Consider the following 11,025-nt stretch of genomic DNA (forward strand, 5'->3'; position numbering starts at 1 on the left):
CTGCCCCACAAGACTACATCAAAGATAATGGCATTTGGGGGACACAATACATTCAAACTGGCACACTGTCCAAGGTCATGGTATTTATACACCCCAGAGGAAGGGGGCCATTGCCACTGAGAGTTGTCACACTGATAAGCAGCTAGGGCTGCTTATTTCTGGTTTCCTGTTGAAGGTAAGGTCAGGCCACTCCATTAGACCTAACATCTCTCCTGGGCTATGGAATGGAAACACTTTGAGACCTGTACAATAGAAAAGGGGGGTAAGGAGGGTAGGCAAGGGCTATTCAGCGTGTCTTAGACTTCCCCAGCTGAGTGCCTATAATAAGGGTGGAAATGGATTGAGGGTAGGGAATTAAAGGAAAAATAAAAGACAAAAGAGAGACTTTGCACAGACTTATGATAGCATGCCCAAGGTTAAAAACAAAAACTTCCTGCCCGGCTAATCACCTCACTCTTCTCTGCAGAAGATGTCTATGACTTTTCTCTTGACTAGACCTTGATACCACGTCTTGTGGTTTGAAGCTGTTAAGTACCCCCAGAAAAGGCCATGTTCTTTTAATCCATTCCTGTGGGTGCAGACCTATTGTGGGTGGGACCCTTTGGTTAGGTTATTTCAATTTGAGATGTGACCTACCCCATTTGAGGTGGGTCTTAATCCTTTTACTGGAATCCTTTATGAGAGGATGAAGACAGAAAAAGCTGAGACAGCACAGAGAGAAAAGCCCCTTAGAACCTAAGAGAAGACCTACAGGAGCTCAGAGAGGAGGCCACTGGAACCAGAAGCTGAAAGCAACAAAACCAGGAGAGAAGGACCAGCAGATGCTAGCCATGTGTCTTCCTATGTTACAGATGTGTCCCAGATGGCAACAGCCTTTCTTCAGAGCAAGTGTTCTCCTGTTGATGCCTTAATTTGGACTGTTTCACGGCCTTAGAATTGTAACTTGTAAACTGTGAGGGAGGACCCAGGGCCCTATTCTCTCCTCCATTTTGAGAGCAAGTCATGCATAAGCCACCTACATGACTGAGACAGATGTTAAAGATTAACAGACCCCCTCGGGGGAAAGAATGTATCATCAAAGCTTCCCCTGATCAATGTTAATAACCAAATCTTGTGAGACCCTGCTGAAACTCTGTTGTCAGACCCTGTGGACCCAAGTCTTTATAAGCCACCCCCTTGGCACTTGCCACTCTCTTTTTTCTGTGGTTCACTTTCTGCAGCCATCTGCAACCATGGGACCATCTCCTGTCAGTAAATCCCGATTAAATCCATGTCCATTTCTGTGCCTGGTGTGTTCTTCAGTCTTAGTGCTAAGCTGGGTTGGAACGTGAGCTAATAAATCCTCATTGTTAAAAGCCAGTCCATTTCTCATATACTGCATTTTGTCAGCTTAAGCAAACCGAAACCACCTCCTTTCAGCCTATTGAAATTAGAGCCATGCTAACTTCTCCAGTCACTTCAGCCCAACAAGGCCCTTGTAGCCCCAGAGCACTTGCAAGTCCTTCTGTTTGAATGTCCCTCCCAAAGATCTTGGATCAGTCTGAATGACTCCTCATTCTGATGTCATCTTCCCAGAGAGAACTCTGGCTCCAGCTAAAGCAGGACCCACAGGCACCATCCTCCATATTGACCTATTTTGTCTTATCCAGGCCACTTATCAATCCTGGCACCATGTTATTTACTTATTTGGTCTCACCCTCCCTCCAAAAGAATGTACTCTCTTTGAAGGCAAGGATTTTGTCTATTTTATTCACAGTTATATTTCCCAAGCCTAAGACAGTGTTAGTAAATATATATTTGTTGTCCATTGATTGCCACTGGGTAGATTGCCTAGTTGTCCCTGTGGTGTGTGTGGCAGAGATAGTCATTGTTTTTGTAAGATTTACCATTTGCCACGAAAATGAAGCAAAACAGACCACCCCGAAACTCAGTGGATTAAAACAATAACCATTTTATCATCCTTTAGGAGTCTATTCTTGCTGGTCAAGGCTTACTCTGTGACTTGGTTGGTTGACTTAAAAGCCAGCTAACTGTGCTGATTTTGCCTGGGCTGTCTCACATGTCTGGGACGTTCGCCACTACAACATGGCTCTAATCTGCATGGTCCTCCATCCTCCTGCAGACTAGCACAGGCATGTTCTCATGGCAAAAATCAAGGTCCAAAGGGGAAAACAGAGTGCACTATGCCTCTCGAAGCCTAGTCCTAGAATTAGCATGCCATCACTTCTGCTTCATTCTGTTGGTCAAGACAATCATAAGGTCCAGTCCAGATTCAAGCGATGGGGAAATACACTCCATTTTATAATGGAAGGAGCTATGAAGTCACATTACAAAGGGTACCAATAAATGGAGAAGTGTAAAGTTGGGGGTATCTTTGCAACTGATCTACCATACTCATCAAATATTTCATTTGTTCCTCTACTATTCCTCACCTCAATGCTGTTAGGTGGAGCCATTTGACTAGTTCTGGCTGGTGAAATGTAAGCAGATGAAATCTCAATTCCCAGCTGACAGAAAGACAAGTCTATAGGCAATTATCTGTCTCCTCCCCTGCCACAGCAACTGTTCCACATGGTTCAGCTACAAGATGGTAGTGCATCCATCAGCCTGGGTGCCTGAAAGTGTGAAGCAGAGATCCCTGCTGTTCCAAGCTGGGCATTTAGCCTGAGCAAAAATTAAAATTTTGATGTGGTAAACCAGGTATCAAAAAATACTGCCCCTCCCCCCACCAAGCCCAAATTCAGCTCACTCATTTTGTTTGCTTATTGTCTATGGCAATGTTCTGGTTTGTTTAAGCTGCCGGAATGAAAACCACCACAAATGGATTGGATTTTACAATGGGGGTTTATTAGTTCACAAATTTACAGTTCTAAGGCCATGAAAATGTCCCAGTTAAGGCATCAATAAGATGATACCTTCTCTGAAGAAAGGCCGATAGCATCTGGGGTTCCTCTGTCACATTGAAGGCACTTGGCTGGAGTCTGCTGGGCCTCTTCTGGGGTTAGCTTCCGGTTTCTGTTGCTTTCTCCAAAATGTCTCTGGTATTCTGTCTTAGCTTCTCTCTCTCAGCTCCTGTGCATCCTTGCTTGTTTCTCCCAGGACATTTCTTTCTAAGTGTCTGGGGGTCCTCTCTTAGCTTCTCCAAGGCAAACTCTGGATTTCATCTCTTACACTTCTCTCCTGGTTCTGGTTTTAACAGCTGTCTCCAAAATGTCTCCGGGCATTTTCTAAGAGTCCTTGAGCTCCCTTCAAAATGTCTCTGCCTTCTATCCTCTGAGAGAGGACGCCAGTAAACTAAGACATACCTTGAATGGGTGGGGTCACATCTCCATGGAAACAAAAGGTCCCACCCAGAATATGTCTGCCCCCACAAGATTGGATTAAAAGAACATTGTCTTCTTATGGGGTACATAACAGATTCAGACCAGCACAGGCTGCTTTCACAACACAACTGCAGAGCTGACTAGTTTCCATAGTGTTTTAGTTTCCTAGGCTGCTCAAGCAAATATCATGAAATGGGGTGGATTAAACAATGGAATTTATTTGCATAAATTCCTGCAAGTACAAATCAAGGCAGCATCAAGGCAATGCTTTCTCCCCAAAGACTGTGGCTTACTAGGACTGACTGCCAGTGATCCTTGGTCCTTGGCTTCTCTGTCACGTGGCAAGGTGCATGGCATCATCCGGTCTCTCCCTTCTCTTCTGGGTTTCGCTGATGTCCAGCCTCTTGCTTCCTGTGGCTTTCTCTATATCTGAATTTTCAAGGACTCCAGTAATAGGATTGAGCCATCCTGATTGCACTGAGCCACAATTTAACTGAAGTGACCTCATCAAAAGGTACTACTTACAATGGGTTCACACCCACAGAAATAGATTAAATTTAAGAACATGTTTTTGTGGGGTACATACAGCTTCAAAGCACTACATGTAAAGGCCATATAGTCTGAAAAGCCAAAAATGTTTACTATCTGGCCCTTTACAGAAAAAGTTTACAGACCCTCTGCTAAGCTCTAAACACATTCCTATGGTCTCTATTGCCACCTATACATTAATGACTCCTAGATTATATATCTCTAAACTAGAGTGAAACCTTAGCTACAGATCATCAGATCCACATACCCACTTGCATTCTAAGAAATAGTATACATTTTCACCTTAATCCAAGATGCTGAGAGCCAAAATTTGCAAATTTTGCAAAAGTGATACAGTGAAGATGGCTGTGTCTTTCCTCTCTGCCATCTTAAGTTGAGTGACTCTGGAGGAACCACAAACAATTTTGATATTCATTGTTGCTGCAAATTGGAAAGATACTTTGGAGCAGCTGAATACAAAATTACAGAATCCTGATGTGGATTAATCATTTTCAAGTTGACATATTAAAAAATTAAGAAAATCCAGGTAAATAAACTGAAAATAATTTTTAAGTGATAAAAAGCTGAAATCCACAGAAGTCACTGGTAAGCAAATTCTTTAAAAAGGCAGTTACTTAAGGTGAAGAGAATGCATGTTGAACAGAAATGACAAATAAGCTCTTTGTTTGGATTTGGATATTTTAGAATTCAGTTAAGAACATAAAATTTTTTAAAATCTTACATCAACATTAATAAAACTCACAAAATGCTGCTGCAGTAAGAACATTGATGACAAAGTGGTCAGGGAGTATTGTCAATTCAAAGAGTATTTAAGATTAGCCTCTGCAAAAACAACAATGAAAACAAACACATTAAAAACAAAATAAAAAATAAAAAAGATTAGCCACTACATGAGAACACTTGAAATGACCTGAAATCCTTGAGCATCTATGTGAAGGAAACATGCGAAAGGTTTTTCCCACATTTGACAATGTGGGAAATTCACTTCACTAATAATGAGCTGTAAAGCTGAAATGTTTTCTAAATGTATCTAATTAAGTGACAAAAAAAATTTTAGCAAGGGTCATTGTGCCAGTTTGAATGTATTATGTACCCCCAAATGCCATTATCTTTGATGTAATCTTGTGTAGGTAGAGGTTATCAGTGTTGATTAGATTGTAATTCTTTGAGTGTTTCTTTGGAATGTGCCCCACCCAGCTGTGGGTGATGACTCTGATTGGCTAATTTCCATGGAGGTGTTGCTCCACCCATTCAGGGTGGGTCTAAGTTGATCAGTGGAGCCATATAAATGAGCTGACATAACAGAAGGAACTGAGGGCAGCTGCAGCTGTGAGTGATGTTTTGAGGAGGAGCTACAGTCAAGACGGACACTTTGAAGAATGCACAGGAGCTACAGATGAGAGACAGTTTGAAGACGGCCGTTGAAAGCAGACTCCTGCTCCAGAGAAGCTAAGAGAGGACAAATACCCCAAGTGCAACTAAGAGTGACATTTTTGAGGAACTGCAGCTTAGAGAGGAACGTCCTGAGAGAAAGCCATTTTGAAACCAGAACTTTGGAGCAGATGCCAGCCACATGCCTTCACAGCTAACAGAGGTTTTCCGGACACCATTGGCCATCCTCCAGCAAAGATACCTGATTGTTTATGACTTGCCTTGGACACTTTATGGTCTTAAGACTGTAACTTTGTAACCAAATAACCCCCTTTTATAAAAGCCGATCCATCTCTGGTATTTTGCATTCTGGCAGCATTAGCAAACTAGAACAGTCATGATAGAGGATCTTACTATTCTCTCTAAGGCAAATATTAAGAAATCGTTATATGAAGAAGTGATCCACGTGTATGCAGCCAAAGAAACATAGGAAAAAAAACACATAGCAGAGGCGCATCAGATGTTTACTTTAAAAATATGATGTGATTTTCTGGATTCTGTGTGTTTGTTTTTTTCTGGACTCTGTGGTGGTTTTTTTGTTTGTTTGTTTTTGTTTTTGTTACATAAAATGCCTTCAGGAACTTTTTTGTTTTTAAATCAGGTGCACTTATTTTCCCCCAAGCAATCATTACAGCTCTTTAGGAAAAACTGAATTCATGGAAATATTGCAAATGCGTACAATGAGCCTTCCTCTTCTGCACAATCTGTCATTCTGATCCCATCGTGTCTGGGGAGGAAGGCAGCCTCAGCTCTGCGCGAAAGGTGTATGCTTGGCCGTCCGTGACCACTGGGGTCCTGAACGGGCCCCCAAGCTCTGTGGGACCTTGACAAACAGTCCTTCCAGAGTGGCTCCATAGCACGGAATCCCGGACACCACGGTACGCAGCACGGATTGGTAAGCGAGCGATTGAGTGACAGTGCGCAGCTGCGCGCTGCACATGACGGCGTACCCCGGAAGTACTAACCGGTCCGGCACCCAGGGTGTGTGGGCTAGGGGTAGCTGGGCAGGAAACATGGACTGTAGCTGCGACATCTACGTCTCACATCTGGGCAGGGGCGAAGGCTCATGAGTCCTGCGCTGCAGACTTGCCCTGCAAGTGGGGATTTCGCAGGCAGGCCAGGTGCTGCTCTATCACGGAGATGGGCCTTTCTTTGATGCTTATTATCTTTTGAAAAAAGAGACATCGTTTCACAGATGTTGCTGCAGCCGGGAGAATGAGCTGAGTGACACTCCCTGGGACTGGGTTGTGCCTTCGAGGACCAGGGGGTTCCCCACTTTAACCAAGGAACTGCCAAAATAGGGGCATAATTTTTCCCCCCGTGGAGACATCTGGCTTTTCGGATTCTGTAAACCTGCTCTCTCTTGTCCCTCCCTCCAATTCCTGTGTAAGCATATATATATATGTATATTTAATACATTTTTGTTAGACAAGATGATCATTATAAGAAACATAGAAATAACAGATTTAAAAATCACTCATAATTTCACTCTTGAGAAAACAATATTAAATTCTGGTTTTACGTTTTATTTTCCAGTGTATTATTTTTGCATGTGTATGCGGTTCTTTTTTCTTTTTTAAATGATTAAATGATACTGTACATGCTGTTTTCTATCTGCCTTTTTTTCAGTAAACAATAGATTGTAAACATTTCCATGATATTAAATATTTTTTGACACCATTTTTAAAGACTGCATTGTATTCAGCTGTCTGAGTGTACTGTGATTTGTTTCAGCAATTCACTGTTTTGGTCATGAAGCATAACGTTTCTTTTGTTTTTATTTTTGTTCATCAACAAAGCTACTGTGAGCATCCATTATCTCTTCAGGTTAGATTTCCAGAATTGGAATTGCACAATTAAGTTCTGGATTTGTATTGCCATATTGCACTTATAGAAGGTTGAGAAATGAAAATCGCAATGGTTCTGGAGTTTGTTTTTCCCAAGATTATTACCAACACTGATTATTATCATTTTGCCAATTTAATAGATGAAAATGTTTACATTGTTTTATCTTTGTTTGTTACTATAGGTTAATTTTTAAGATATGTGCTGGTCAATTGTATTTCTTTTGTGGCGAATTGTCTATGTCTTTTTTTTTTAATTTTTATTTTGAAATAAATTCAAACTTATAGGAACAGTTGCAAAAACAATACAAACCCCATACACAGAACTCCAGCATACCCCAACACCCCTCCCCCGATACCCTGAACCACCGACTGTAACATCCTGTCACACCACCATTTCTTTCTTTCCCTCCCTCCCTCCCTATCATCCATCATCTATTGCTCTGTCTTCTGAACATACGAGAGCAAGCTGCACACATCCTTGAACAAACAGTATAATTCACATACACATTTCCCATGAACAAGAACATTCTTTTATGCATTCCCATTAAACACAGCTAAGAAGTTCAAGAAATTCTGAACTGTGTCCCTTTGAGCCTCCTCTCCTCCATCCTCAGATCCCATCCAGGATCATCCTTGGCATTTAATTGTCATTATCTATTTAGACTGTCATTTTTGTTTTTGTTTTTGTTTTTGTTTTTTTCACCTGTGGAAACATATATACCACCTAACTCTTCCCATTCCAACCCCTGCCTAGCATTCCATTAGTGGTATTAATCACATTTAGAATGTTGGAATGCTATCACCTTCCCACCATCCATTACTAGAAATTTCCCTTCACCCCAAACAGCAACCCTACACTCATTTCTTAACTCCCCATTGCCCTTTCCCCCACTTCTCATAACCCATACTCTACTTTTCATCTCTATGGTCATATTCTCTGATACTTTCTTTGTGTTTACTGTGGGGCTTAAATTTAACATCTTAAGTCTATAACAATCTTGTTTTTCTTTGATACCAACTTAACTTCAATAGGACACATAAACTATTTTCCTTTACTCCTCCATTCCCCCACCTTTATGTAGTTCTTCTCAAAAATTACATATTTTACATTGAGTCCAAAACCACTGATTTATCATTAAACTTTATGTATTTTAGATCCTGTAGGAATTAAATACTGGGGTTACAAATCAAAAATACAGTAGTATTGGTATTTGTATTTACCATGTGATCTTTACTGGAAATCTTTATTTCTTCATGTGGTTTCAGTCAATTGTTTAGTGTTCCTTCCTTTCAGCCTGCACAATTCCCTTTAGCATTTCTTATAGGAGTGGTGATGAAGTCCCTCAGCTTTTGATTATCTGGGAATGTTTTCATCTCCACCTCATTTTTACCCTCTAGGTGTTTGTGAATTTTCTAAGTCTCTGATGGTTATTGACTTCTATTTGTATTCCACTGTGGTCAGAGAATGTGCTTTCAATAAATTCAATTTTTTTTTTTTAATTTATTGGGGCTTGTTTTATGTCCCAGCATATGGTCTATTCTGGAGAAAGATCCGTGATCACTAGAGAAGAATGTGTGTCCTGGTGATTTGGGGTGTAATGTTCTATATATGTCTGTTAAATTTCTCTGTATCTCTCTCTCCTTTCTTTGTTTCTCTGTCAGTAGGGCTCCCTTTAATATCTGAAGTAGGGCAGGTCTTTTATTAGCAAAATCTCTCAGCATTTGTTTGTCTTTGAAAAATTTAAGTTCTCCCTCAAATTTGAAGGAGAGTTTTGCTGGAAGAAGTATTCTTGGTTGGAAATTTTTCTCTCTCAGAATTTTAAATATGTCATGCCACTGCCTTCTCACCTCCATGGTGGCCGCTGAGAGGTCACTACTTAGTGTTATGTTGTTTCCTTTGTATGTGGTAAATTGCTTTTCTCTTGCTTGTCCGGCGCTCTCTCCGCCCCGCCTCGAGTCCTCGGTCGGCCGGCGATGGGGACCAGAGAGATAAGGGGAGAGAGGGTGCGGACAATGTCTTACCCGACGCACTCGTGATCACTCTGGACTCGCAGCAGTGAAGCATGTAGGCTTTTAATGGAACTAGGCAATCATCCTCTTTACAGGTTCCGCCCGGGGCAAGACGCCTCGGGGGAGAACAACTTCGATGCGGCCGTCAGGCGCGGCTCCTTGTGGGCTGTCTCCCCGAGCTTTGCCCGGGAACTTTCTTATAAACCCTGCGTGTATCCAATGGGCTAACGCTACGCACACAAGCATAATTGGTAAATACAGCGGGTGGTTGCATACATCAGAAGGCGGAAGCAGGATGTGGGCGCCATCTTGGCACCACTCGATGGGCGGGGGGAACTCAAGGGCAGGCTGCAGCTTGTCTACTAGGCCAATCCCGGAAGGTGGCTGCTCACATCTCCCCCTTTTTTATTTTATTTATGCCCCAGTGTCTCTAGTGATGAATGTGCTCCCGTGGACCTAGATGGCCCACAACGTATTTTTTGGTGCTTTGGGGAGTCTGGACTAGGCCCCAGCCATACGGAGGTGGGACCTCTGGCACCGACCAGAATGCTCACTTCATATAGAGACCGGAGAGCCCGCGAGCCGGAAACCACGTGGCTCTCCGTGCAGTACTCAGTCTCGCAACTGGGGGACAGGAGGATTAGGGGAAAGGTAGCCAGTGCCGAGGGCGTCACTAGGAGCCTCAAACGGCAAGGGTCCCGTCTGGCCACAACTAGGACTCTGCGTACGAGGTCAACCTGAGACAAAAATTAGGGCCACTGGTACCGAATGTTTATAAACGGGATTTTTCCATATGCATAGCTGCAAACCTTACCCTCGAATGCCCCGCTTCGAGTGGTTGGGATGGGTGCTGGGCAGAGGGGCTATAGTCATCAGGAGGGTTACAGGCAGAGGACATGGCCATCATGGCGGTAACGCGCAATTGCTGCTGTTTTTGAAACAGACGCTCCAGCAAGCTCTTAACAATGATCAAACCTACTAACAACCCCACAGCAAGGAGAACCCAGTTCGTCAGATTAGGCCAGGAGAGCCAGGATGTGACTGTGCTCCACAACTCCCCCAGTTTTTCCTTTAAAGTAGACAGATCGAATGTCACAGGCTGTAACTTAATGCCCCCGATTCTATCTAGACTGGACTCCACCTGCAGGGTAAGATTCTGAAATTCAGGGAGATAAGTATTCTTCAGCCAATCAGAGATCTTTTGAATATTAACAGTTGTGTTGGCTCTGGTAGGAGTGACACAGATTTTTGACCAGAGCCATCGGGCATCACATGCTTGCCCAATCACTTCCCAGAGCACGTCTATCTCTTGGCCGAGTTCCTGTATCTCAAGCTGCAGGCTTTGAATGGCCTGTGAATTCAGTTGCAACATTTTGCCGTGGGCCTGTATAGCCTTTCGAGTGGCGTTGGCAAGTTCGTTAACACTTTCCATGGTTAAGGCGAGTTCCCCGGTAGAGAGGGACAAACCAGGAGGGAAAAAGGTTCAATATCCCAGGCCCTCTTCCCGGGCTGTTGGGGAGTGGTTGGCGCCACCGACATCATCTGACCGCTCATTACGCGAGTCGAGGGCTGGATCCAACAGGTCACGTTGGGGGTTCGACGACTTATCCGGCTGCAGTTCTTTGGTATTCTCAGGCGGCTGCACGGTTCTCACCAATCTCTCCGGCACCCACACTGGCTGACGTCCTAGTTCCTGGGGAAAGACACAAACAGAGCCTCTGGCCCAGCTGAGCACTGGGTCAGGGCCTTTCCACTGCCCCGTTAAAACATCCTTCCAGCGGACCAGGCCTCTATGTAGAGGACCTGGGGTGGTATGTTGCAGGGCAGGTGTATGATTTAGGGCGGAGAGGTTTTCAACCATATTC

Source organism: Choloepus didactylus, chromosome 1 (genome assembly GCF_015220235.1).
Source record: "Choloepus didactylus isolate mChoDid1 chromosome 1, mChoDid1.pri, whole genome shotgun sequence".
Lineage (NCBI taxonomy): Eukaryota > Metazoa > Chordata > Mammalia > Pilosa > Megalonychidae > Choloepus > Choloepus didactylus.